Source organism: Schistocerca cancellata, unplaced genomic scaffold (genome assembly GCF_023864275.1).
Source record: "Schistocerca cancellata isolate TAMUIC-IGC-003103 unplaced genomic scaffold, iqSchCanc2.1 HiC_scaffold_413, whole genome shotgun sequence".
Taxonomy (NCBI): Eukaryota; Metazoa; Arthropoda; class Insecta; order Orthoptera; family Acrididae; genus Schistocerca; species Schistocerca cancellata.
The window spans coordinates 1-22,957 of NW_026046430.1; the positions used below are offsets into that span (position 1 = coordinate 1).

A 22,957-nucleotide genomic window follows, 5' to 3' on the forward strand; every position below is an offset into this window, starting at 1 on the left:
TTGGAGGTATGTCCATCGTTTTAAGACGACAGAAAACTAGCGTCAGCGGTGCGTCAGTGGGAAGTCGGTGAAGTCGCCATTGGAGCCATAAGCCAGCAATTACGACATGCGAAACACTCGCACACCACGCAGCTGTACGATAATGCTCGTGCGTGGGCCCGCGTAGCTGAGTCGGTAGAGCGTTAGGTTTTCAACCGAAGGGTCCTGGGTTCAAGTCCCTGTCTGGGCGAAAATTAGTACACTTTCGTAACGGCTAATGGAAACCCTAGAGCAAAGAGTGAGGCCACGCCGTTTTCTGCCACCAGATTGCTTCTAAAGATGGCGGTTTGACTTGTCGGGAGTCGCTTCCGCCACCGGCAGTCGTGGCCGAGTGGTTAAGGCGTCTGACTTGAAATCAGATTCCCTCTGGGAGCGTAGGTTCGAGTCCTGCCGACTGCGAAAATTTTCTCGCTCTCAAAAGGCGGACGTTGAGCTGCATCCTAGCAGTTGCGTCACTACTAAACACGTGGGTCACCAGCAATGTGCAGTGTTATTTGATCGAGGCGCAGCGTTACAGTCGCGCCCAGAAGCCGCAGCTCATCTCCTCGTCTCACAGCCGTCCACCAGGTGTTAGTACAAGTGTCGCCTCACTGGGCAGTGCAGATGTGTCCATTTTAGCTTACAGACGATGACATGTAGCAATTTATGAGCTAACGCAAGTCGAATGTTTTACCGTGTGTATCTGCTAGATACTGCCTCTCATATGGTGGAGAGGCTCACTCCTTCTTGTGTCTCGTTCTCTGCACACGAGTTGCCCCTGGCATCGATATAGCACGGGTTTCTAGCGTCAGCGTGGCGTCACGTCAAGTCAGCGAATTCAATATCACACGAATCGAGTCGACATGTTTGCTTGTTACGATGACGGAAGCTGAAGAAATGTGTGTGGAACTTCACTGCATCGGCTGCTCGCCCTTCAGCGTCCCTGTGTCTTATCAGACGAAGGTGACTGTGAAATTGGCAGCGAGGCAGAAGTGAACGAACACATGCAAATGGCAACCTTCGACGTCAGCCGAAATAGTTCAGTTGGGAGAGCGTTAGACTGAAGATCTAAAGGTCCCTGGTTCGATCCCGGGTTTCGGCAGGTACTCGTTTTGGTGCGACGCCAATGGAATTACTCTGCATTTGTGATAATGCAACTACCGCTGACAACAAAAATGACTCTCTCCTGTAGCTGTTCTGGTTGTCTATTGCATGCCATAAGAGGAACTTACTAGACAACTAACTCCCTTAGAAGCAAAAGAATTAAAAATATCCTACCGACTGCATTCCTTTTTCTGTGTCAGGTGGTGAAGAACGTCTTCAACGGAACCGTGAAATGAGCGAAAGCGTGGGAAACATTGCATTCGAAATGCTTGTGAATTTTCCAATTGCCCAGTGAGTGTCGACAAAACACGTAAATTCTCTGCTCCAACGTATGAGACGTAACAGCTGGTGCAATTTGTTGTTGCATCGTGTGTCAGCAGTCTTCGATAGTGTGTTACGGGCTTAGCGCGATAAGTTTGTAGACAGCATTTAGGCGACGTTTTATTAGTAACGGCCCCATGCAGCGATTGCACAACAGTAAAGGACATGAGTCAATGTATAGTTGTGCATCGTAGGAGATTTTGCACCCTTGTGTGAGCCCGGATAGCTCAGTCGGTAGAGCATTAGGCTTTTAACCTAAGGGTCCAGGGTTCAAGTCCCTGTTCGGGCGAAATTTTAATACTTTGTAACGATTCGTCTGGTAGCGGCGGAAACGCTACGGAAAATAATGCAGCTACGCCGTTTTCTGACACCACAGTGTTTTAAACGGTAGCAGTTGCATGTGTCGGGAGGACACCGCGCTAACGGCAGTCGTGGCCGAGTGGTTAAGGCGTCTGACTCGAAATCAGATTCCCTCTGGGAGCGTAGGTTCGAATCCTACCGGCTGCGTGCGATTTTGCGTAAACAGGAGCAAACGTTTTCGCACACATGTGACATGCGTGGGCGAATGCGGGTGCAACCAGTGACGCCATTCTCAACAAGACGAAAATTTCCGTTTTAAGAATACTGAGTTTTCGCGACGACCGCTGCTTACTGTGCCTATCGGTTCACCTCGCACTGACGCTGGGACTGCAGAAAGCCGTCGCTGAGATGGTGAGTACACAGATGTGCTCGAAAGTGTTGGACAGAGCTAACATTTCATTTTCTTTTTAAGAATCGCAATTTCAATCATTCGAGTGCGGCAAAAGCAGTAGTGCAGCGTTTTTTTTTTTTCTTTTCTTAAGATCTCGCAGCTGCTTGGAGGTATGTCCATCGTTTTAAGACGACAGAAAACTAGCGTCAGCGGTGCGTCAGTGGGAAGTCGGTGAAGTCGCCATTGGAGCCATAAGCCAGCAATTACGACATGCGAAACACTCGCACACCACGCAGCTGTACGATAATGCTCGTGCGTGGGCCCGCGTAGCTGAGTCGGTAGAGCGTTAGGTTTTCAACCGAAGGGTCCTGGGTTCAAGTCCCTGTCTGGGCGAAATTAGTACACTTTCGTAACGGCTAATGGAAACCCTAGAGCAAAGAGTGAGGCCACGCCGTTTTCTGCCACCAGATTGCTTCTAAAGATGGCGGTTTGACTTGTCGGGAGTCGCTTCCGCCACCGGCAGTCGTGGCCGAGTGGTTAAGGCGTCTGACTTGAAATCAGATTCCCTCTGGGAGCGTAGGTTCGAGTCCTGCCGACTGCGAAAATTTTCTCGCTCTCAAAAGGCGGACGTTGAGCTGCATCCTAGCAGTTGCGTCACTACTAAACACGTGGGTCACCAGCAATGTGCAGTGTTATTTGATCGAGGCGCAGCGTTACAGTCGCGCCCAGAAGCCGCAGCTCATCTCCTCGTCTCACAGCCGTCCACCAGGTGTTAGTACAAGTGTCGCCTCACTGGGCAGTGCAGATGTGTCCATTTTAGCTTACAGACGATGACATGTAGCAATTTATGAGCTAACGCAAGTCGAATGTTTTACCGTGTGTATCTGCTAGATACTGCCTCTCATATGGTGGAGAGGCTCACTCCTTCTTGTGTCTCGTTCTCTGCACACGAGTTGCCCCTGGCATCGATATAGCACGGGTTTTTCTAGCGTCAGCGTGGCGTCACGTCAAGTCAGCGAATTCAATATCACACGAATCGAGTCGACATGTTTGCTTGTTACGATGACGGAAGCTGAAGAAATGTGTGTGGAACTTCACTGCATCGGCTGCTCGCCCTTCAGCGTCCCTGTGTCTTATCAGACGAAGGTGACTGTGAAATTGGCAGCGAGGCAGAAGTGAACGAACACATGCAAATGGCAACCTTCGACGTCAGCCGAAATAGTTCAGTTGGGAGAGCGTTAGACTGAAGATCTAAAGGTCCCTGGTTCGATCCCGGGTTTCGGCAGGTACTCGTTTTGGTGCGACGCCAATGGAATTACTCTGCATTTGTGATAATGCAACTACCGCTGACAACAAAAATGACTCTCTCCTGTAGCTGTTCTGGTTGTCTATTGCATGCCATAAGAGGAACTTACTAGACAACTAACTCCCTTAGAAGCAAAAGAATTAAAAATATCCTACCGACTGCATTCCTTTTTCTGTGTCAGGTGGTGAAGAACGTCTTCAACGGAACCGTGAAATGAGCGAAAGCGTGGGAAACATTGCATTCGAAATGCTTGTGAATTTTCCAATTGCCCAGTGAGTGTCGACAAAACACGTAAATTCTCTGCTCCAACGTATGAGACGTAACAGCTGGTGCAATTTGTTGTTGCATCGTGTGTCAGCAGTCTTCGATAGTGTGTTACGGGCTTAGCGCGATAAGTTTGTAGACAGCATTTAGGCGACGTTTTATTAGTAACGGCCCCATGCAGCGATTGCACAACAGTAAAGGACATGAGTCAATGTATAGTTGTGCATCGTAGGAGATTTTGCACCCTTGTGTGAGCCCGGATAGCTCAGTCGGTAGAGCATTAGGCTTTTAACCTAAGGGTCCAGGGTTCAAGTCCCTGTTCGGGCGGAAATTTTAATACTTTGGTAACGATTCGTCTGGTAGCGGCGGAAACGCTACGGAAAATAATGCAGCTACGCCGTTTTCTGACACCACAGTGTTTTAAACGGTAGCAGTTGCATGTGTCGGGAGGACACCGCGCTAACGGCAGTCGTGGCCGAGTGGTTAAGGCGTCTGACTCGAAATCAGATTCCCTCTGGGAGCGTAGGTTCGAATCCTACCGGCTGCGTGCGATTTTGCGTAAACAGGAGCAAACGTTTTCGCACACATGTGACATGCGTGGGCGAATGCGGGTGCAACCAGTGACGCCATTCTCAACAAGACGAAAATTTCCGTTTTAAGAATACTGAGTTTTCGCGACGACCGCTGCTTACTGTGCCTATCGGTTCACCTCGCACTGACGCTGGGACTGCAGAAAGCCGTCGCTGAGATGGTGAGTACACAGATGTGCTCGAAAGTGTTGGACAGAGCTAACATTTCATTTTCTTTTTAAGAATCGCAATTTCAATCATTCGAGTGCGGCAAAAGCAGTAGTGCAGCGTTTTTTTTTTTTTCTTTTCTTAAGATCTCGCAGCTGCTTGGAGGTATGTCCATCGTTTTAAGACGACAGAAAACTAGCGTCAGCGGTGCGTCAGTGGGAAGTCGGTGAAGTCGCCATTGGAGCCATAAGCCAGCAATTACGACATGCGAAACACTCGCACACCACGCAGCTGTACGATAATGCTCGTGCGTGGGCCCGCGTAGCTGAGTCGGTAGAGCGTTAGGTTTTCAACCGAAGGGTCCTGGGTTCAAGTCCCTGTCTGGGCGAAAATTAGTACACTTTCGTAACGGCTAATGGAAACCCTAGAGCAAAGAGTGAGGCCACGCCGTTTTCTGCCACCAGATTGCTTCTAAAGATGGCGGTTTGACTTGTCGGGAGTCGCTTCCGCCACCGGCAGTCGTGGCCGAGTGGTTAAGGCGTCTGACTTGAAATCAGATTCCCTCTGGGAGCGTAGGTTCGAGTCCTGCCGACTGCGAAAATTTTCTCGCTCTCAAAAGGCGGACGTTGAGCTGCATCCTAGCAGTTGCGTCACTACTAAACACGTGGGTCACCAGCAATGTGCAGTGTTATTTGATCGAGGGCGCAGCGTTACAGTCGCGCCCAGAAGCCGCAGCTCATCTCCTCGTCTCACAGCCGTCCACCAGGTGTTAGTACAAGTGTCGCCTCACTGGGCAGTGCAGATGTGTCCATTTTAGCTTACAGACGATGACATGTAGCAATTTATGAGCTAACGCAAGTCGAATGTTTTACCGTGTGTATCTGCTAGATACTGCCTCTCATATGGTGGAGAGGCTCACTCCTTCTTGTGTCTCGTTCTCTGCACACGAGTTGCCCCTGGCATCGATATAGCACGGGTTTTCTAGCGTCAGCGTGGCGTCACGTCAAGTCAGCGAATTCAATATCACACGAATCGAGTCGACATGTTTGCTTGTTACGATGACGGAAGCTGAAGAAATGTGTGTGGAACTTCACTGCATCGGCTGCTCGCCCTTCAGCGTCCCTGTGTCTTATCAGACGAAGGTGACTGTGAAATTGGCAGCGAGGCAGAAGTGAACGAACACATGCAAATGGCAACCTTCGACGTCAGCCGAAATAGTTCAGTTGGGAGAGCGTTAGACTGAAGATCTAAAGGTCCCTGGTTCGATCCCGGGTTTCGGCAGGTACTCGTTTTGGTGCGACGCCAATGGAATTACTCTGCATTTGTGATAATGCAACTACCGCTGACAACAAAAATGACTCTCTCCTGTAGCTGTTCTGGTTGTCTATTGCATGCCATAAGAGGAACTTACTAGACAACTAACTCCCTTAGAAGCAAAAGAATTAAAAATATCCTACCGACTGCATTCCTTTTTCTGTGTCAGGTGGTGAAGAACGTCTTCAACGGAACCGTGAAATGAGCGAAAGCGTGGGAAACATTGCATTCGAAATGCTTGTGAATTTTCCAATTGCCCAGTGAGTGTCGACAAAACACGTAAATTCTCTGCTCCAACGTATGAGACGTAACAGCTGGTGCAATTTGTTGTTGCATCGTGTGTCAGCAGTCTTCGATAGTGTGTTACGGGCTTAGCGCGATAAGTTTGTAGACAGCATTTAGGCGACGTTTTATTAGTAACGGCCCCATGCAGCGATTGCACAACAGTAAAGGACATGAGTCAATGTATAGTTGTGCATCGTAGGAGATTTTGCACCCTTGTGTGAGCCCGGATAGCTCAGTCGGTAGAGCATTAGGCTTTTAACCTAAGGGTCCAGGGTTCAAGTCCCTGTTCGGGCGGAAATTTTAATACTTTGGTAACGATTCGTCTGGTAGCGGCGGAAACGCTACGGAAAATAATGCAGCTACGCCGTTTTCTGACACCACAGTGTTTTAAACGGTAGCAGTTGCATGTGTCGGGAGGACACCGCGCTAACGGCAGTCGTGGCCGAGTGGTTAAGGCGTCTGACTCGAAATCAGATTCCCTCTGGGAGCGTAGGTTCGAATCCTACCGGCTGCGTGCGATTTTGCGTAAACAGGAGCAAACGTTTTCGCACACATGTGACATGCGTGGGCGAATGCGGGTGCAACCAGTGACGCCATTCTCAACAAGACGAAAATTTCCGTTTTAAGAATACTGAGTTTTCGCGACGACCGCTGCTTACTGTGCCTATCGGTTCACCTCGCACTGACGCTGGGACTGCAGAAAGCCGTCGCTGAGATGGTGAGTACACAGATGTGCTCGAAAGTGTTGGACAGAGCTAACATTTCATTTTCTTTTTAAGAATCGCAATTTCAATCATTCGAGTGCGGCAAAAGCAGTAGTGCAGCGTTTTTTTTTTTTTCTTTTCTTAAGATCTCGCAGCTGCTTGGAGGTATGTCCATCGTTTTAAGACGACAGAAAACTAGCGTCAGCGGTGCGTCAGTGGGAAGTCGGTGAAGTCGCCATTGGAGCCATAAGCCAGCAATTACGACATGCGAAACACTCGCACACCACGCAGCTGTACGATAATGCTCGTGCGTGGGCCCGCGTAGCTGAGTCGGTAGAGCGTTAGGTTTTCAACCGAAGGGTCCTGGGTTCAAGTCCCTGTCTGGGCGAAAATTAGTACACTTTCGTAACGGCTAATGGAAACCCTAGAGCAAAGAGTGAGGCCACGCCGTTTTCTGCCACCAGATTGCTTCTAAAGATGGCGGTTTGACTTGTCGGGAGTCGCTTCCGCCACCGGCAGTCGTGGCCGAGTGGTTAAGGCGTCTGACTTGAAATCAGATTCCCTCTGGGAGCGTAGGTTCGAGTCCTGCCGACTGCGAAAATTTTCTCGCTCTCAAAAGGCGGACGTTGAGCTGCATCCTAGCAGTTGCGTCACTACTAAACACGTGGGTCACCAGCAATGTGCAGTGTTATTTGATCGAGGGCGCAGCGTTACAGTCGCGCCCAGAAGCCGCAGCTCATCTCCTCGTCTCACAGCCGTCCACCAGGTGTTAGTACAAGTGTCGCCTCACTGGGCAGTGCAGATGTGTCCATTTTAGCTTACAGACGATGACATGTAGCAATTTATGAGCTAACGCAAGTCGAATGTTTTACCGTGTGTATCTGCTAGATACTGCCTCTCATATGGTGGAGAGGCTCACTCCTTCTTGTGTCTCGTTCTCTGCACACGAGTTGCCCCTGGCATCGATATAGCACGGGTTTTCTAGCGTCAGCGTGGCGTCACGTCAAGTCAGCGAATTCAATATCACACGAATCGAGTCGACATGTTTGCTTGTTACGATGACGGAAGCTGAAGAAATGTGTGTGGAACTTCACTGCATCGGCTGCTCGCCCTTCAGCGTCCCTGTGTCTTATCAGACGAAGGTGACTGTGAAATTGGCAGCGAGGCAGAAGTGAACGAACACATGCAAATGGCAACCTTCGACGTCAGCCGAAATAGTTCAGTTGGGAGAGCGTTAGACTGAAGATCTAAAGGTCCCTGGTTCGATCCCGGGTTTCGGCAGGTACTCGTTTTGGTGCGACGCCAATGGAATTACTCTGCATTTGTGATAATGCAACTACCGCTGACAACAAAAATGACTCTCTCCTGTAGCTGTTCTGGTTGTCTATTGCATGCCATAAGAGGAACTTACTAGACAACTAACTCCCTTAGAAGCAAAAGAATTAAAAATATCCTACCGACTGCATTCCTTTTTCTGTGTCAGGTGGTGAAGAACGTCTTCAACGGAACCGTGAAATGAGCGAAAGCGTGGGAAACATTGCATTCGAAATGCTTGTGAATTTTCCAATTGCCCAGTGAGTGTCGACAAAACACGTAAATTCTCTGCTCCAACGTATGAGACGTAACAGCTGGTGCAATTTGTTGTTGCATCGTGTGTCAGCAGTCTTCGATAGTGTGTTACGGGCTTAGCGCGATAAGTTTGTAGACAGCATTTAGGCGACGTTTTATTAGTAACGGCCCCATGCAGCGATTGCACAACAGTAAAGGACATGAGTCAATGTATAGTTGTGCATCGTAGGAGATTTTGCACCCTTGTGTGAGCCCGGATAGCTCAGTCGGTAGAGCATTAGGCTTTTAACCTAAGGGTCCAGGGTTCAAGTCCCTGTTCGGGCGGAAATTTTAATACTTTGGTAACGATTCGTCTGGTAGCGGCGGAAACGCTACGGAAAATAATGCAGCTACGCCGTTTTCTGACACCACAGTGTTTTAAACGGTAGCAGTTGCATGTGTCGGGAGGACACCGCGCTAACGGCAGTCGTGGCCGAGTGGTTAAGGCGTCTGACTCGAAATCAGATTCCCTCTGGGAGCGTAGGTTCGAATCCTACCGGCTGCGTGCGATTTTGCGTAAACAGGAGCAAACGTTTTCGCACACATGTGACATGCGTGGGCGAATGCGGGTGCAACCAGTGACGCCATTCTCAACAAGACGAAAATTTCCGTTTTAAGAATACTGAGTTTTCGCGACGACCGCTGCTTACTGTGCCTATCGGTTCACCTCGCACTGACGCTGGGACTGCAGAAAGCCGTCGCTGAGATGGTGAGTACACAGATGTGCTCGAAAGTGTTGGACAGAGCTAACATTTCATTTTCTTTTTAAGAATCGCAATTTCAATCATTCGAGTGCGGCAAAAGCAGTAGTGCAGCGTTTTTTTTTTTTTCTTTTCTTAAGATCTCGCAGCTGCTTGGAGGTATGTCCATCGTTTTAAGACGACAGAAAACTAGCGTCAGCGGTGCGTCAGTGGGAAGTCGGTGAAGTCGCCATTGGAGCCATAAGCCAGCAATTACGACATGCGAAACACTCGCACACCACGCAGCTGTACGATAATGCTCGTGCGTGGGCCCGCGTAGCTGAGTCGGTAGAGCGTTAGGTTTTCAACCGAAGGGTCCTGGGTTCAAGTCCCTGTCTGGGCGAAAATTAGTACACTTTCGTAACGGCTAATGGAAACCCTAGAGCAAAGAGTGAGGCCACGCCGTTTTCTGCCACCAGATTGCTTCTAAAGATGGCGGTTTGACTTGTCGGGAGTCGCTTCCGCCACCGGCAGTCGTGGCCGAGTGGTTAAGGCGTCTGACTTGAAATCAGATTCCCTCTGGGAGCGTAGGTTCGAGTCCTGCCGACTGCGAAAATTTTCTCGCTCTCAAAAGGCGGACGTTGAGCTGCATCCTAGCAGTTGCGTCACTACTAAACACGTGGGTCACCAGCAATGTGCAGTGTTATTTGATCGAGGGCGCAGCGTTACAGTCGCGCCCAGAAGCCGCAGCTCATCTCCTCGTCTCACAGCCGTCCACCAGGTGTTAGTACAAGTGTCGCCTCACTGGGCAGTGCAGATGTGTCCATTTTAGCTTACAGACGATGACATGTAGCAATTTATGAGCTAACGCAAGTCGAATGTTTTACCGTGTGTATCTGCTAGATACTGCCTCTCATATGGTGGAGAGGCTCACTCCTTCTTGTGTCTCGTTCTCTGCACACGAGTTGCCCCTGGCATCGATATAGCACGGGTTTTCTAGCGTCAGCGTGGCGTCACGTCAAGTCAGCGAATTCAATATCACACGAATCGAGTCGACATGTTTGCTTGTTACGATGACGGAAGCTGAAGAAATGTGTGTGGAACTTCACTGCATCGGCTGCTCGCCCTTCAGCGTCCCTGTGTCTTATCAGACGAAGGTGACTGTGAAATTGGCAGCGAGGCAGAAGTGAACGAACACATGCAAATGGCAACCTTCGACGTCAGCCGAAATAGTTCAGTTGGGAGAGCGTTAGACTGAAGATCTAAAGGTCCCTGGTTCGATCCCGGGTTTCGGCAGGTACTCGTTTTGGTGCGACGCCAATGGAATTACTCTGCATTTGTGATAATGCAACTACCGCTGACAACAAAAATGACTCTCTCCTGTAGCTGTTCTGGTTGTCTATTGCATGCCATAAGAGGAACTTACTAGACAACTAACTCCCTTAGAAGCAAAAGAATTAAAAATATCCTACCGACTGCATTCCTTTTTCTGTGTCAGGTGGTGAAGAACGTCTTCAACGGAACCGTGAAATGAGCGAAAGCGTGGGAAACATTGCATTCGAAATGCTTGTGAATTTTCCAATTGCCCAGTGAGTGTCGACAAAACACGTAAATTCTCTGCTCCAACGTATGAGACGTAACAGCTGGTGCAATTTGTTGTTGCATCGTGTGTCAGCAGTCTTCGATAGTGTGTTACGGGCTTAGCGCGATAAGTTTGTAGACAGCATTTAGGCGACGTTTTATTAGTAACGGCCCCATGCAGCGATTGCACAACAGTAAAGGACATGAGTCAATGTATAGTTGTGCATCGTAGGAGATTTTGCACCCTTGTGTGAGCCCGGATAGCTCAGTCGGTAGAGCATTAGGCTTTTAACCTAAGGGTCCAGGGTTCAAGTCCCTGTTCGGGCGGAAATTTTAATACTTTGGTAACGATTCGTCTGGTAGCGGCGGAAACGCTACGGAAAATAATGCAGCTACGCCGTTTTCTGACACCACAGTGTTTTAAACGGTAGCAGTTGCATGTGTCGGGAGGACACCGCGCTAACGGCAGTCGTGGCCGAGTGGTTAAGGCGTCTGACTCGAAATCAGATTCCCTCTGGGAGCGTAGGTTCGAATCCTACCGGCTGCGTGCGATTTTGCGTAAACAGGAGCAAACGTTTTCGCACACATGTGACATGCGTGGGCGAATGCGGGTGCAACCAGTGACGCCATTCTCAACAAGACGAAAATTTCCGTTTTAAGAATACTGAGTTTTCGCGACGACCGCTGCTTACTGTGCCTATCGGTTCACCTCGCACTGACGCTGGGACTGCAGAAAGCCGTCGCTGAGATGGTGAGTACACAGATGTGCTCGAAAGTGTTGGACAGAGCTAACATTTCATTTTCTTTTTAAGAATCGCAATTTCAATCATTCGAGTGCGGCAAAAGCAGTAGTGCAGCGTTTTTTTTTTTTTCTTTTCTTAAGATCTCGCAGCTGCTTGGAGGTATGTCCATCGTTTTAAGACGACAGAAAACTAGCGTCAGCGGTGCGTCAGTGGGAAGTCGCCATTGGAGCCATAAGCCAGCAATTACGACATGCGAAACACTCGCACACCACGCAGCTGTACGATAATGCTCGTGCGTGGGCCCGCGTAGCTGAGTCGGTAGAGCGTTAGGTTTTCAACCGAAGGGTCCTGGGTTCAAGTCCCTGTCTGGGCGAAAATTAGTACACTTTCGTAACGGCTAATGGAAACCCTAGAGCAAAGAGTGAGGCCACGCCGTTTTCTGCCACCAGATTGCTTCTAAAGATGGCGGTTTGACTTGTCGGGAGTCGCTTCCGCCACCGGCAGTCGTGGCCGAGTGGTTAAGGCGTCTGACTTGAAATCAGATTCCCTCTGGGAGCGTAGGTTCGAGTCCTGCCGACTGCGAAAATTTTCTCGCTCTCAAAAGGCGGACGTTGAGCTGCATCCTAGCAGTTGCGTCACTACTAAACACGTGGGTCACCAGCAATGTGCAGTGTTATTTGATCGAGGGCGCAGCGTTACAGTCGCGCCCAGAAGCCGCAGCTCATCTCCTCGTCTCACAGCCGTCCACCAGGTGTTAGTACAAGTGTCGCCTCACTGGGCAGTGCAGATGTGTCCATTTTAGCTTACAGACGATGACATGTAGCAATTTATGAGCTAACGCAAGTCGAATGTTTTACCGTGTGTATCTGCTAGATACTGCCTCTCATATGGTGGAGAGGCTCACTCCTTCTTGTGTCTCGTTCTCTGCACACGAGTTGCCCCTGGCATCGATATAGCACGGGTTTTCTAGCGTCAGCGTGGCGTCACGTCAAGTCAGCGAATTCAATATCACACGAATCGAGTCGACATGTTTGCTTGTTACGATGACGGAAGCTGAAGAAATGTGTGTGGAACTTCACTGCATCGGCTGCTCGCCCTTCAGCGTCCCTGTGTCTTATCAGACGAAGGTGACTGTGAAATTGGCAGCGAGGCAGAAGTGAACGAACACATGCAAATGGCAACCTTCGACGTCAGCCGAAATAGTTCAGTTGGGAGAGCGTTAGACTGAAGATCTAAAGGTCCCTGGTTCGATCCCGGGTTTCGGCAGGTACTCGTTTTGGTGCGACGCCAATGGAATTACTCTGCATTTGTGATAATGCAACTACCGCTGACAACAAAAATGACTCTCTCCTGTAGCTGTTCTGGTTGTCTATTGCATGCCATAAGAGGAACTTACTAGACAACTAACTCCCTTAGAAGCAAAAGAATTAAAAATATCCTACCGACTGCATTCCTTTTTCTGTGTCAGGTGGTGAAGAACGTCTTCAACGGAACCGTGAAATGAGCGAAAGCGTGGGAAACATTGCATTCGAAATGCTTGTGAATTTTCCAATTGCCCAGTGAGTGTCGACAAAACACGTAAATTCTCTGCTCCAACGTATGAGACGTAACAGCTGGTGCAATTTGTTGTTGCATCGTGTGTCAGCAGTCTTCGATAGTGTGTTACGGGCTTAGCGCGATAAGTTTGTAGACAGCATTTAGGCGACGTTTTATTAGTAACGGCCCCATGCAGCGATTGCACAACAGTAAAGGACATGAGTCAATGTATAGTTGTGCATCGTAGGAGATTTTGCACCCTTGTGTGAGCCCGGATAGCTCAGTCGGTAGAGCATTAGGCTTTTAACCTAAGGGTCCAGGGTTCAAGTCCCTGTTCGGGCGGAAATTTTAATACTTTGGTAACGATTCGTCTGGTAGCGGCGGAAACGCTACGGAAAATAATGCAGCTACGCCGTTTTCTGACACCACAGTGTTTTAAACGGTAGCAGTTGCATGTGTCGGGAGGACACCGCGCTAACGGCAGTCGTGGCCGAGTGGTTAAGGCGTCTGACTCGAAATCAGATTCCCTCTGGGAGCGTAGGTTCGAATCCTACCGGCTGCGTGCGATTTTGCGTAAACAGGAGCAAACGTTTTCGCACACATGTGACATGCGTGGGCGAATGCGGGTGCAACCAGTGACGCCATTCTCAACAAGACGAAAATTTCCGTTTTAAGAATACTGAGTTTTCGCGACGACCGCTGCTTACTGTGCCTATCGGTTCACCTCGCACTGACGCTGGGACTGCAGAAAGCCGTCGCTGAGATGGTGAGTACACAGATGTGCTCGAAAGTGTTGGACAGAGCTAACATTTCATTTTCTTTTTAAGAATCGCAATTTCAATCATTCGAGTGCGGCAAAAGCAGTAGTGCAGCGTTTTTTTTTTTTTCTTTTCTTAAGATCTCGCAGCTGCTTGGAGGTATGTCCATCGTTTTAAGACGACAGAAAACTAGCGTCAGCGGTGCGTCAGTGGGAAGTCGGTGAAGTCGCCATTGGAGCCATAAGCCAGCAATTACGACATGCGAAACACTCGCACACCACGCAGCTGTACGATAATGCTCGTGCGTGGGCCCGCGTAGCTGAGTCGGTAGAGCGTTAGGTTTTCAACCGAAGGGTCCTGGGTTCAAGTCCCTGTCTGGGCGAAAATTAGTACACTTTCGTAACGGCTAATGGAAACCCTAGAGCAAAGAGTGAGGCCACGCCGTTTTCTGCCACCAGATTGCTTCTAAAGATGGCGGTTTGACTTGTCGGGAGTCGCTTCCGCCACCGGCAGTCGTGGCCGAGTGGTTAAGGCGTCTGACTTGAAATCAGATTCCCTCTGGGAGCGTAGGTTCGAGTCCTGCCGACTGCGAAAATTTTCTCGCTCTCAAAAGGCGGACGTTGAGCTGCATCCTAGCAGTTGCGTCACTACTAAACACGTGGGTCACCAGCAATGTGCAGTGTTATTTGATCGAGGGCGCAGCGTTACAGTCGCGCCCAGAAGCCGCAGCTCATCTCCTCGTCTCACAGCCGTCCACCAGGTGTTAGTACAAGTGTCGCCTCACTGGGCAGTGCAGATGTGTCCATTTTAGCTTACAGACGATGACATGTAGCAATTTATGAGCTAACGCAAGTCGAATGTTTTACCGTGTGTATCTGCTAGATACTGCCTCTCATATGGTGGAGAGGCTCACTCCTTCTTGTGTCTCGTTCTCTGCACACGAGTTGCCCCTGGCATCGATATAGCACGGGTTTTCTAGCGTCAGCGTGGCGTCACGTCAAGTCAGCGAATTCAATATCACACGAATCGAGTCGACATGTTTGCTTGTTACGATGACGGAAGCTGAAGAAATGTGTGTGGAACTTCACTGCATCGGCTGCTCGCCCTTCAGCGTCTCTGTGTCTTATCAGACGAAGGTGACTGTGAAATTGGCAGCGAGGCAGAAGTGAACGAACACATGCAAATGGCAACCTTCGACGTCAGCCGAAATAGTTCAGTTGGGAGAGCGTTAGACTGAAGATCTAAAGGTCCCTGGTTCGATCCCGGGTTTCGGCAGGTACTCGTTTTGGTGCGACGCCAATGGAATTACTCTGCATTTGTGATAATGCAACTACCGCTGACAACAAAAATGACTCTCTCCTGTAGCTGTTCTGGTTGTCTATTGCATGCCATAAGAGGAACTTACTAGACAACTAACTCCCTTAGAAGCAAAAGAATTAAAAATATCCTACCGACTGCATTCCTTTTTCTGTGTCAGGTGGTGAAGAACGTCTTCAACGGAACCGTGAAATGAGCGAAAGCGTGGGAAACATTGCATTCGAAATGCTTGTGAATTTTCCAATTGCCCAGTGAGTGTCGACAAAACACGTAAATTCTCTGCTCCAACGTATGAGACGTAACAGCTGGTGCAATTTGTTGTTGCATCGTGTGTCAGCAGTCTTCGATAGTGTGTTACGGGCTTAGCGCGATAAGTTTGTAGACAGCATTTAGGCGACGTTTTATTAGTAACGGCCCCATGCAGCGATTGCACAACAGTAAAGGACATGAGTCAATGTATAGTTGTGCATCGTAGGAGATTTTGCACCCTTGTGTGAGCCCGGATAGCTCAGTCGGTAGAGCATTAGGCTTTTAACCTAAGGGTCCAGGGTTCAAGTCCCTGTTCGGGCGGAAATTTTAATACTTTGGTAACGATTCGTCTGGTAGCGGCGGAAACGCTACGGAAAATAATGCAGCTACGCCGTTTTCTGACACCACAGTGTTTTAAACGGTAGCAGTTGCATGTGTCGGGAGAACACCGCGCTAACGGCAGTCGTGGCCGAGTGGTTAAGGCGTCTGACTCGAAATCAGATTCCCTCTGGGAGCGTAGGTTCGAATCCTACCGGCTGCGTGCGATTTTGCGTAAACAGGAGCAAACGTTTTCGCACACATGTGACATGCGTGGGCGAATGCGGGTGCAACCAGTGACGCCATTCTCAACAAGACGAAAATTTCCGTTTTAAGAATACAGAGTTTTCGCGACGACCGCTGCTTACTGTGCCTATCGGTTCACCTCGCACTGACGCTGGGACTGCAGAAAGCCGTCGCTGAGATGGTGAGTACACAGATGTGCTCGAAAGTGTTGGACAGAGCTAACATTTCATTTTCTTTTTAAGAATCGCAATTTCAATCATTCGAGTGCGGCAAAAGCAGTAGTGCAGCGTTTTTTTTTTTTCTTTTCTTAAGATCTCGCAGCTGCTTGGAGGTATGTCCATCGTTTTAAGACGACAGAAAACTAGCGTCAGCGGTGCGTCAGTGGGAAGTCGGTGAAGTCGTTATTGGAGCCATAAGCCAGCAATTACGACATGCGAAACACTCGCACACCACGCAGCTGTACGATAATGCTCGTGCGTGGGCCCGCGTAGCTGAGTCGGTAGAGCGTTAGGTTTTCAACCGAAGGGTCCTGGGTTCAAGTCCCTGTCTGGGCGAAAATTAGTACACTTTCGTAACGGCTAATGGAAACCCTAGAGCAAAGAGTGAGGCCACGCCGTTTTCTGCCACCAGATTGCTTCTAAAGATGGCGGTTTGACTTGTCGGGAGTCGCTTCCGCCACCGGCAGTCGTGGCCGAGTGGTTAAGGCGTCTGACTTGAAATCAGATTCCCTCTGGGAGCGTAGGTTCGAGTCCTGCCGACTGCGAAAATTTTCTCGCTCTCAAAAGGCGGACGTTGAGCTGCATCCTAGCAGTTGCGTCACTACTAAACACGTGGGTCACCAGCAATGTGCAGTGTTATTTGATCGAGGGCGCAGCGTTACAGTCGCGCCCAGAAGCCGCAGCTCATCTCCTCGTCTCACAGCCGTCCACCAGGTGTTAGTACAAGTGTCGCCTCACTGGGCAGTGCAGATGTGTCCATTTTAGCTTACAGACGATGACATGTAGCAATTTATGAGCTAACGCAAGTCGAATGTTTTACCGTGTGTATCTGCTAGATACTGCCTCTCATATGGTGGAGAGGCTCACTCCTTCTTGTGTCTCGTTCTCCGCACACGAGTTGCCCCTGGCATCGATATAGCACGGGTTTTCTAGCGTCAGCGTGGCGTCACGTCAAGTCAGCGAATTCAATATCACACGAATCGAGTCGACATGTTTGCTTGTTACGATGACGGAAGCTGAAGAAATGTGTGTGGAACTTCACTGCATCGGCTGCTCGCCCTTCAGCGTCCCTGTGTCTTATCAGACGAAGGTGACTGTGAAATTGGCAGCGAGGCAGAAGTGAACGAACACATGCAAATGGCAACCTTCGACGTCAGCCGAAATAGCTCAGTTGGGAGAGCGTTAGACTGAAGATCTAAAGGTCCCTGGTTCGATCCCGGGTTTCGGCAGGTACTCGTTTTGGTGCGACGCCAATGGAATTACTCTGCATTTGTGATAATGCAACTACCGCTGACAACAAAAATGACTCTCTCCTGTAGCTGTTCTGGTTGTCTATTGCATGCCATAAGAGGAACTTACTAGACAACTAACTCCCTTAGAAGCAAAAGAATTAAAAATAACCTACCGACTGCATTCCTTTTTCTGTGTCAGGTGGTGAAGAACGTCTTCAACGGAACCGTGAAATGAGCGAAAGCGTGGGAAACATTGCATTCGAAATGCTTGTGAATTTTCCAATTGCCCAGTGAGTGTCGACAAAACACGTAAATTCTCTGCTCCAACGTATGAGACGTAACAGCTGGTGCAATTTGTTGTTGCATCGTGTGTCAGCAGTCTTCGATAGTGTGTTACGGGCTTAGCGCGATAAGTTTGTAGACAGCATTTAGGCGACGTTTTATTAGTAACGGCCCCATGCAGCGATTGCACAACAGTAAAGGACATGAGTCAATGTATAGTTGTGCATCGTAGGAGATTTTGCACCCTTGTGTGAGCCCGGATAGCTCAGTCGGTAGAGCATTAGGCTTTTAACCTAAGGGTCCAGGGTTCAAGTCCCTGTTCGGGCGGAAATTTTAATACTTTGGTAACGATTCGTCTGGTAGCGGCGGAAACGCTACGGAAAATAATGCAGCTACGCCGTTTTCTGACACCACAGTGTTTTAAACGGTAGCAGTTGCATGTGTCGGGAGAACACCGCGCTAACGGCAGTCGTGGCCGAGTGGTTAAGGCGTCTGACTCGAAATCAGATTCCCTCTGGGAGCGTAGGTTCGAATCCTACCGGCTGCGTGCGATTTTGCGTAAACAGGAGCAAACGTTTTCGCACACATGTGACATGCGTGGGCGAATGCGGGTGCAACCAGTGACGCCATTCTCAACAAGACGAAAATTTCCGTTTTAAGAATACAGAGTTTTCGCGACGACCGCTGCTTACTGTGCCTATCGGTTCACCTCGCACTGACGCTGGGACTGCAGAAAGCCGTCGCTGAGATGGTGAGTACACAGATGTGCTCGAAAGTGTTGGACAGAGCTAACATTTCATTTTCTTTTTAAGAATCGCAATTTCAATCATTCGAGTGCGGCAAAAGCAGTAGTGCAGCGTTTTTTTTTTTTTCTTTTCTTAAGATCTCGCAGCTGCTTGGAGGTATGTCCATCGTTTTAAGACGACAGAAAACTAGCGTCAGCGGTGCGTCAGTGGGAAGTCGGTGAAGTCGTTATTGGAGCCATAAGCCAGCAATTACGACATGCGAAACACTCGCACACCACGCAGCTGTACGATAATGCTCGTGCGTGGGCCCGCGTAGCTGAGTCGGTAGAGCGTTAGGTTTTCAACCGAAGGGTCCTGGGTTCAAGTCCCTGTCTGGGCGAAAATTAGTACACTTTCGTAACGGCTAATGGAAACCCTAGAGCAAAGAGTGAGGCCACGCCGTTTTCTGCCACCAGATTGCTTCTAAAGATGGCGGTTTGACTTGTCGGGAGTCGCTTCCGCCACCGGCAGTCGTGGCCGAGTGGTTAAGGCGTCTGACTTGAAATCAGATTCCCTCTGGGAGCGTAGGTTCGAGTCCTGCCGACTGCGAAAATTTTCTCGCTCTCAAAAGGCGGACGTTGAGCTGCATCCTAGCAGTTGCGTCACTACTAAACACGTGGGTCACCAGCAATGTGCAGTGTTATTTGATCGAGGGCGCAGCGTTACAGTCGCGCCCAGAAGCCGCAGCTCATCTCCTCGTCTCACAGCCGTCCACCAGGTGTTAGTACAAGTGTCGCCTCACTGGGCAGTGCAGATGTGTCCATTTTAGCTTACAGACGATGACATGTAGCAATTTATGAGCTAACGCAAGTCGAATGTTTTACCGTGTGTATCTGCTAGATACTGCCTCTCATATGGTGGAGAGGCTCACTCCTTCTTGTGTCTCGTTCTCCGCACACGAGTTGCCCCTGGCATCGATATAGCACGGGTTTTCTAGCGTCAGCGTGGCGTCACGTCAAGTCAGCGAATTCAATATCACACGAATCGAGTCGACATGTTTGCTTGTTACGATGACGGAAGCTGAAGAAATGTGTGTGGAACTTCACTGCATCGGCTGCTCGCCCTTCAGCGTCCCTGTGTCTTATCAGACGAAGGTGACTGTGAAATTGGCAGCGAGGCAGAAGTGAACGAACACATGCAAATGGCAACCTTCGACGTCAGCCGAAATAGCTCAGTTGGGAGAGCGTTAGACTGAAGATCTAAAGGTCCCTGGTTCGATCCCGGGTTTCGGCAGGTACTCGTTTTGGTGCGACGCCAATGGAATTACTCTGCATTTGTGATAATGCAACTACCGCTGACAACAAAAATGACTCTCTCCTGTAGCTGTTCTGGTTGTCTATTGCATGCCATAAGAGGAACTTACTAGACAACTAACTCCCTTAGAAGCAAAAGAATTAAAAATATCCTACCGACTGCATTCCTTTTTCTGTGTCAGGTGGTGAAGAACGTCTTCAACGGAACCGTGAAATGAGCGAAAGCGTGGGAAACATTGCATTCGAAATGCTTGTGAATTTTCCAATTGCCCAGTGAGTGTCGACAAAACACGTAAATTCTCTGCTCCAACGTATGAGACGTAACAGCTGGTGCAATTTGTTGTTGCATCGTGTGTCAGCAGTCTTCGATAGTGTGTTACGGGCTTAGCGCGATAAGTTTGTAGACAGCATTTAGGCGACGTTTTATTAGTAACGGCCCCATGCAGCGATTGCACAACAGTAAAGGACATGAGTCAATGTATAGTTGTGCATCGTAGGAGATTTTGCACCCTTGTGTGAGCCCGGATAGCTCAGTCGGTAGAGCATTAGGCTTTTAACCTAAGGGTCCAGGGTTCAAGTCCCTGTTCGGGCGGAAATTTTAATACTTTGGTAACGATTCGTCTGGTAGCGGCGGAAACGCTACGGAAAATAATGCAGCTACGCCGTTTTCTGACACCACAGTGTTTTAAACGGTAGCAGTTGCATGTGTCGGGAGAACACCGCGCTAACGGCAGTCGTGGCCGAGTGGTTAAGGCGTCTGACTCGAAATCAGATTCCCTCTGGGAGCGTAGGTTCGAATCCTACCGGCTGCGTGCGATTTTGCGTAAACAGGAGCAAACGTTTTCGCACACATGTGACATGCGTGGGCGAATGCGGGTGCAACCAGTGACGCCATTCTCAACAAGACGAAAATTTCCGTTTTAAGAATACTGAGTTTTCGCGACGACCGCTGCTTACTGTGCCTATCGGTTCACCTCGCACTGACGCTGGGACTGCAGAAAGCCGTCGCTGAGATGGTGAGTACACAGATGTGCTCGAAAGTGTTGGACAGAGCTAACATTTCATTTTCTTTTTAAGAATCGCAATTTCAATCATTCGAGTGCGGCAAAAGCAGTAGTGCAGCGTTTTTTTTTTTTTCTTTTCTTAAGATCTCGCAGCTGCTTGGAGGTATGTCCATCGTTTTAAGACGACAGAAAACTAGCGTCAGCGGTGCGTCAGTGGGAAGTCGGTGAAGTCGCCATTGGAGCCATAAGCCAGCAATTACGACATGCGAAACACTCGCACACCACGCAGCTGTACGATAATGCTCGTGCGTGGGCCCGCGTAGCTGAGTCGGTAGAGCGTTAGGTTTTCAACCGAAGGGTCCTGGGTTCAAGTCCCTGTCTGGGCGAAAATTAGTACACTTTCGTAACGGCTAATGGAAACCCTAGAGCAAAGAGTGAGGCCACGCCGTTTTCTGCCACCAGATTGCTTCTAAAGATGGCGGTTTGACTTGTCGGGAGTCGCTTCCGCCACCGGCAGTCGTGGCCGAGTGGTTAAGGCGTCTGACTTGAAATCAGATTCCCTCTGGGAGCGTAGGTTCGAGTCCTGCCGACTGCGAAAATTTTCTCGCTCTCAAAAGGCGGACGTTGAGCTGCATCCTAGCAGTTGCGTCACTACTAAACACGTGGGTCACCAGCAATGTGCAGTGTTATTTGATCGAGGGCGCAGCGTTACAGTCGCGCCCAGAAGCCGCAGCTCATCTCCTCGTCTCACAGCCGTCCACCAGGTGTTAGTACAAGTGTCGCCTCACTGGGCAGTGCAGATGTGTCCATTTTAGCTTACAGACGATGACATGTAGCAATTTATGAGCTAACGCAAGTCGAATGTTTTACCGTGTGTATCTGCTAGATACTGCCTCTCATATGGTGGAGAGGCTCACTCCTTCTTGTGTCTCGTTCTCTGCACACGAGTTGCCCCTGGCATCGATATAGCACGGGTTTTCTAGCGTCAGCGTGGCGTCACGTCAAGTCAGCGAATTCAATATCACACGAATCGAGTCGACATGTTTGCTTGTTACGATGACGGAAGCTGAAGAAATGTGTGTGGAACTTCACTGCATCGGCTGCTCGCCCTTCAGCGTCCCTGTGTCTTATCAGACGAAGGTGACTGTGAAATTGGCAGCGAGGCAGAAGTGAACGAACACATGCAAATGGCAACCTTCGACGTCAGCCGAAATAGTTCAGTTGGGAGAGCGTTAGACTGAAGATCTAAAGGTCCCTGGTTCGATCCCGGGTTTCGGCAGGTACTCGTTTTGGTGCGACGCCAATGGAATTACTCTGCATTTGTGATAATGCAACTACCGCTGACAACAAAAATGACTCTCTCCTGTAGCTGTTCTGGTTGTCTATTGCATGCCATAAGAGGAACTTACTAGACAACTAACTCCCTTAGAAGCAAAAGAATTAAAAATATCCTACCGACTGCATTCCTTTTTCTGTGTCAGGTGGTGAAGAACGTCTTCAACGGAACCGTGAAATGAGCGAAAGCGTGGGAAACATTGCATTCGAAATGCTTGTGAATTTTCCAATTGCCCAGTGAGTGTCGACAAAACACGTAAATTCTCTGCTCCAACGTATGAGACGTAACAGCTGGTGCAATTTGTTGTTGCATCGTGTGTCAGCAGTCTTCGATAGTGTGTTACGGGCTTAGCGCGATAAGTTTGTAGACAGCATTTAGGCGACGTTTTATTAGTAACGGCCCCATGCAGCGATTGCACAACAGTAAAGGACATGAGTCAATGTATAGTTGTGCATCGTAGGAGATTTTGCACCCTTGTGTGAGCCCGGATAGCTCAGTCGGTAGAGCATTAGGCTTTTAACCTAAGGGTCCAGGGTTCAAGTCCCTGTTCGGGCGGAAATTTTAATACTTTGGTAACGATTCGTCTGGTAGCGGCGGAAACGCTACGGAAAATAATGCAGCTACGCCGTTTTCTGACACCACAGTGTTTTAAACGGTAGCAGTTGCATGTGTCGGGAGGACACCGCGCTAACGGCAGTCGTGGCCGAGTGGTTAAGGCGTCTGACTCGAAATCAGATTCCCTCTGGGAGCGTAGGTTCGAATCCTACCGGCTGCGTGCGATTTTGCGTAAACAGGAGCAAACGTTTTCGCACACATGTGACATGCGTGGGCGAATGCGGGTGCAACCAGTGACGCCATTCTCAACAAGACGAAAATTTCCGTTTTAAGAATACTGAGTTTTCGCGACGACCGCTGCTTACTGTGCCTATCGGTTCACCTCGCACTGACGCTGGGACTGCAGAAAGCCGTCGCTGAGATGGTGAGTACACAGATGTGCTCGAAAGTGTTGGACAGAGCTAACATTTCATTTTCTTTTTAAGAATCGCAATTTCAATCATTCGAGTGCG

The 22,957-nt window shown here is 49.3% G+C and overlaps 40 non-coding genes across 40 annotated transcripts; all 40 read left to right on the forward strand.

Moving 5' to 3' along the window:
• The first annotated feature begins 356 nt into the window (after nt 1-356).
• Trnas-uga (transfer RNA serine (anticodon UGA)) lies at nt 357-438 on the forward strand. Its single transcript has one exon. It is a non-coding gene; the product is annotated as a tRNA-Ser (tRNA).
• Nucleotides 439-1,047: 609 nt separating this feature from the next.
• Trnaf-gaa (transfer RNA phenylalanine (anticodon GAA)) lies at nt 1,048-1,120 on the forward strand. The gene has a single exon. It is a non-coding gene; the product is annotated as a tRNA-Phe (tRNA).
• Nucleotides 1,121-1,659: 539 nt separating this feature from the next.
• Trnak-uuu (transfer RNA lysine (anticodon UUU)) lies at nt 1,660-1,732 on the forward strand. Its single transcript has one exon. It is a non-coding gene; the product is annotated as a tRNA-Lys (tRNA).
• A 136-nt stretch (nt 1,733-1,868) lies between these two features.
• On the forward strand, nt 1,869-1,950 carry Trnas-cga (transfer RNA serine (anticodon CGA)). Its single transcript has one exon. It is a non-coding gene; the product is annotated as a tRNA-Ser (tRNA).
• Nucleotides 1,951-2,653: 703 nt separating this feature from the next.
• Nucleotides 2,654-2,735, forward strand: Trnas-uga (transfer RNA serine (anticodon UGA)). Its single transcript has one exon. It is a non-coding gene; the product is annotated as a tRNA-Ser (tRNA).
• A 611-nt stretch (nt 2,736-3,346) lies between these two features.
• On the forward strand, nt 3,347-3,419 carry Trnaf-gaa (transfer RNA phenylalanine (anticodon GAA)). Its single transcript has one exon. It is a non-coding gene; the product is annotated as a tRNA-Phe (tRNA).
• Nucleotides 3,420-3,958: 539 nt separating this feature from the next.
• Nucleotides 3,959-4,031, forward strand: Trnak-uuu (transfer RNA lysine (anticodon UUU)). The gene has a single exon. It is a non-coding gene; the product is annotated as a tRNA-Lys (tRNA).
• A 138-nt stretch (nt 4,032-4,169) lies between these two features.
• On the forward strand, nt 4,170-4,251 carry Trnas-cga (transfer RNA serine (anticodon CGA)). Its single transcript has one exon. It is a non-coding gene; the product is annotated as a tRNA-Ser (tRNA).
• A 705-nt stretch (nt 4,252-4,956) lies between these two features.
• On the forward strand, nt 4,957-5,038 carry Trnas-uga (transfer RNA serine (anticodon UGA)). The gene has a single exon. It is a non-coding gene; the product is annotated as a tRNA-Ser (tRNA).
• Nucleotides 5,039-5,649: 611 nt separating this feature from the next.
• Nucleotides 5,650-5,722, forward strand: Trnaf-gaa (transfer RNA phenylalanine (anticodon GAA)). The gene has a single exon. It is a non-coding gene; the product is annotated as a tRNA-Phe (tRNA).
• Nucleotides 5,723-6,261: 539 nt separating this feature from the next.
• Trnak-uuu (transfer RNA lysine (anticodon UUU)) lies at nt 6,262-6,334 on the forward strand. Its single transcript has one exon. It is a non-coding gene; the product is annotated as a tRNA-Lys (tRNA).
• Nucleotides 6,335-6,472: 138 nt separating this feature from the next.
• On the forward strand, nt 6,473-6,554 carry Trnas-cga (transfer RNA serine (anticodon CGA)). The gene has a single exon. It is a non-coding gene; the product is annotated as a tRNA-Ser (tRNA).
• Nucleotides 6,555-7,259: 705 nt separating this feature from the next.
• Trnas-uga (transfer RNA serine (anticodon UGA)) lies at nt 7,260-7,341 on the forward strand. The gene has a single exon. It is a non-coding gene; the product is annotated as a tRNA-Ser (tRNA).
• Nucleotides 7,342-7,952: 611 nt separating this feature from the next.
• Nucleotides 7,953-8,025, forward strand: Trnaf-gaa (transfer RNA phenylalanine (anticodon GAA)). Its single transcript has one exon. It is a non-coding gene; the product is annotated as a tRNA-Phe (tRNA).
• A 539-nt stretch (nt 8,026-8,564) lies between these two features.
• On the forward strand, nt 8,565-8,637 carry Trnak-uuu (transfer RNA lysine (anticodon UUU)). The gene has a single exon. It is a non-coding gene; the product is annotated as a tRNA-Lys (tRNA).
• Nucleotides 8,638-8,775: 138 nt separating this feature from the next.
• Trnas-cga (transfer RNA serine (anticodon CGA)) lies at nt 8,776-8,857 on the forward strand. Its single transcript has one exon. It is a non-coding gene; the product is annotated as a tRNA-Ser (tRNA).
• A 705-nt stretch (nt 8,858-9,562) lies between these two features.
• Nucleotides 9,563-9,644, forward strand: Trnas-uga (transfer RNA serine (anticodon UGA)). The gene has a single exon. It is a non-coding gene; the product is annotated as a tRNA-Ser (tRNA).
• Nucleotides 9,645-10,255: 611 nt separating this feature from the next.
• Trnaf-gaa (transfer RNA phenylalanine (anticodon GAA)) lies at nt 10,256-10,328 on the forward strand. Its single transcript has one exon. It is a non-coding gene; the product is annotated as a tRNA-Phe (tRNA).
• Nucleotides 10,329-10,867: 539 nt separating this feature from the next.
• Trnak-uuu (transfer RNA lysine (anticodon UUU)) lies at nt 10,868-10,940 on the forward strand. The gene has a single exon. It is a non-coding gene; the product is annotated as a tRNA-Lys (tRNA).
• Nucleotides 10,941-11,078: 138 nt separating this feature from the next.
• Trnas-cga (transfer RNA serine (anticodon CGA)) lies at nt 11,079-11,160 on the forward strand. Its single transcript has one exon. It is a non-coding gene; the product is annotated as a tRNA-Ser (tRNA).
• A 696-nt stretch (nt 11,161-11,856) lies between these two features.
• On the forward strand, nt 11,857-11,938 carry Trnas-uga (transfer RNA serine (anticodon UGA)). The gene has a single exon. It is a non-coding gene; the product is annotated as a tRNA-Ser (tRNA).
• Nucleotides 11,939-12,549: 611 nt separating this feature from the next.
• Trnaf-gaa (transfer RNA phenylalanine (anticodon GAA)) lies at nt 12,550-12,622 on the forward strand. Its single transcript has one exon. It is a non-coding gene; the product is annotated as a tRNA-Phe (tRNA).
• Nucleotides 12,623-13,161: 539 nt separating this feature from the next.
• Trnak-uuu (transfer RNA lysine (anticodon UUU)) lies at nt 13,162-13,234 on the forward strand. Its single transcript has one exon. It is a non-coding gene; the product is annotated as a tRNA-Lys (tRNA).
• A 138-nt stretch (nt 13,235-13,372) lies between these two features.
• Nucleotides 13,373-13,454, forward strand: Trnas-cga (transfer RNA serine (anticodon CGA)). Its single transcript has one exon. It is a non-coding gene; the product is annotated as a tRNA-Ser (tRNA).
• Nucleotides 13,455-14,159: 705 nt separating this feature from the next.
• On the forward strand, nt 14,160-14,241 carry Trnas-uga (transfer RNA serine (anticodon UGA)). Its single transcript has one exon. It is a non-coding gene; the product is annotated as a tRNA-Ser (tRNA).
• A 611-nt stretch (nt 14,242-14,852) lies between these two features.
• Nucleotides 14,853-14,925, forward strand: Trnaf-gaa (transfer RNA phenylalanine (anticodon GAA)). The gene has a single exon. It is a non-coding gene; the product is annotated as a tRNA-Phe (tRNA).
• Nucleotides 14,926-15,464: 539 nt separating this feature from the next.
• Nucleotides 15,465-15,537, forward strand: Trnak-uuu (transfer RNA lysine (anticodon UUU)). Its single transcript has one exon. It is a non-coding gene; the product is annotated as a tRNA-Lys (tRNA).
• A 138-nt stretch (nt 15,538-15,675) lies between these two features.
• Trnas-cga (transfer RNA serine (anticodon CGA)) lies at nt 15,676-15,757 on the forward strand. The gene has a single exon. It is a non-coding gene; the product is annotated as a tRNA-Ser (tRNA).
• A 704-nt stretch (nt 15,758-16,461) lies between these two features.
• Trnas-uga (transfer RNA serine (anticodon UGA)) lies at nt 16,462-16,543 on the forward strand. The gene has a single exon. It is a non-coding gene; the product is annotated as a tRNA-Ser (tRNA).
• Nucleotides 16,544-17,154: 611 nt separating this feature from the next.
• On the forward strand, nt 17,155-17,227 carry Trnaf-gaa (transfer RNA phenylalanine (anticodon GAA)). Its single transcript has one exon. It is a non-coding gene; the product is annotated as a tRNA-Phe (tRNA).
• Nucleotides 17,228-17,766: 539 nt separating this feature from the next.
• Trnak-uuu (transfer RNA lysine (anticodon UUU)) lies at nt 17,767-17,839 on the forward strand. Its single transcript has one exon. It is a non-coding gene; the product is annotated as a tRNA-Lys (tRNA).
• A 138-nt stretch (nt 17,840-17,977) lies between these two features.
• Trnas-cga (transfer RNA serine (anticodon CGA)) lies at nt 17,978-18,059 on the forward strand. Its single transcript has one exon. It is a non-coding gene; the product is annotated as a tRNA-Ser (tRNA).
• Nucleotides 18,060-18,764: 705 nt separating this feature from the next.
• Nucleotides 18,765-18,846, forward strand: Trnas-uga (transfer RNA serine (anticodon UGA)). The gene has a single exon. It is a non-coding gene; the product is annotated as a tRNA-Ser (tRNA).
• A 611-nt stretch (nt 18,847-19,457) lies between these two features.
• On the forward strand, nt 19,458-19,530 carry Trnaf-gaa (transfer RNA phenylalanine (anticodon GAA)). Its single transcript has one exon. It is a non-coding gene; the product is annotated as a tRNA-Phe (tRNA).
• A 539-nt stretch (nt 19,531-20,069) lies between these two features.
• Nucleotides 20,070-20,142, forward strand: Trnak-uuu (transfer RNA lysine (anticodon UUU)). The gene has a single exon. It is a non-coding gene; the product is annotated as a tRNA-Lys (tRNA).
• A 138-nt stretch (nt 20,143-20,280) lies between these two features.
• Nucleotides 20,281-20,362, forward strand: Trnas-cga (transfer RNA serine (anticodon CGA)). Its single transcript has one exon. It is a non-coding gene; the product is annotated as a tRNA-Ser (tRNA).
• Nucleotides 20,363-21,067: 705 nt separating this feature from the next.
• On the forward strand, nt 21,068-21,149 carry Trnas-uga (transfer RNA serine (anticodon UGA)). The gene has a single exon. It is a non-coding gene; the product is annotated as a tRNA-Ser (tRNA).
• A 611-nt stretch (nt 21,150-21,760) lies between these two features.
• Trnaf-gaa (transfer RNA phenylalanine (anticodon GAA)) lies at nt 21,761-21,833 on the forward strand. Its single transcript has one exon. It is a non-coding gene; the product is annotated as a tRNA-Phe (tRNA).
• A 539-nt stretch (nt 21,834-22,372) lies between these two features.
• On the forward strand, nt 22,373-22,445 carry Trnak-uuu (transfer RNA lysine (anticodon UUU)). The gene has a single exon. It is a non-coding gene; the product is annotated as a tRNA-Lys (tRNA).
• Nucleotides 22,446-22,583: 138 nt separating this feature from the next.
• Nucleotides 22,584-22,665, forward strand: Trnas-cga (transfer RNA serine (anticodon CGA)). The gene has a single exon. It is a non-coding gene; the product is annotated as a tRNA-Ser (tRNA).
• The last annotated feature ends 292 nt before the right edge of the window (nt 22,666-22,957 follow it).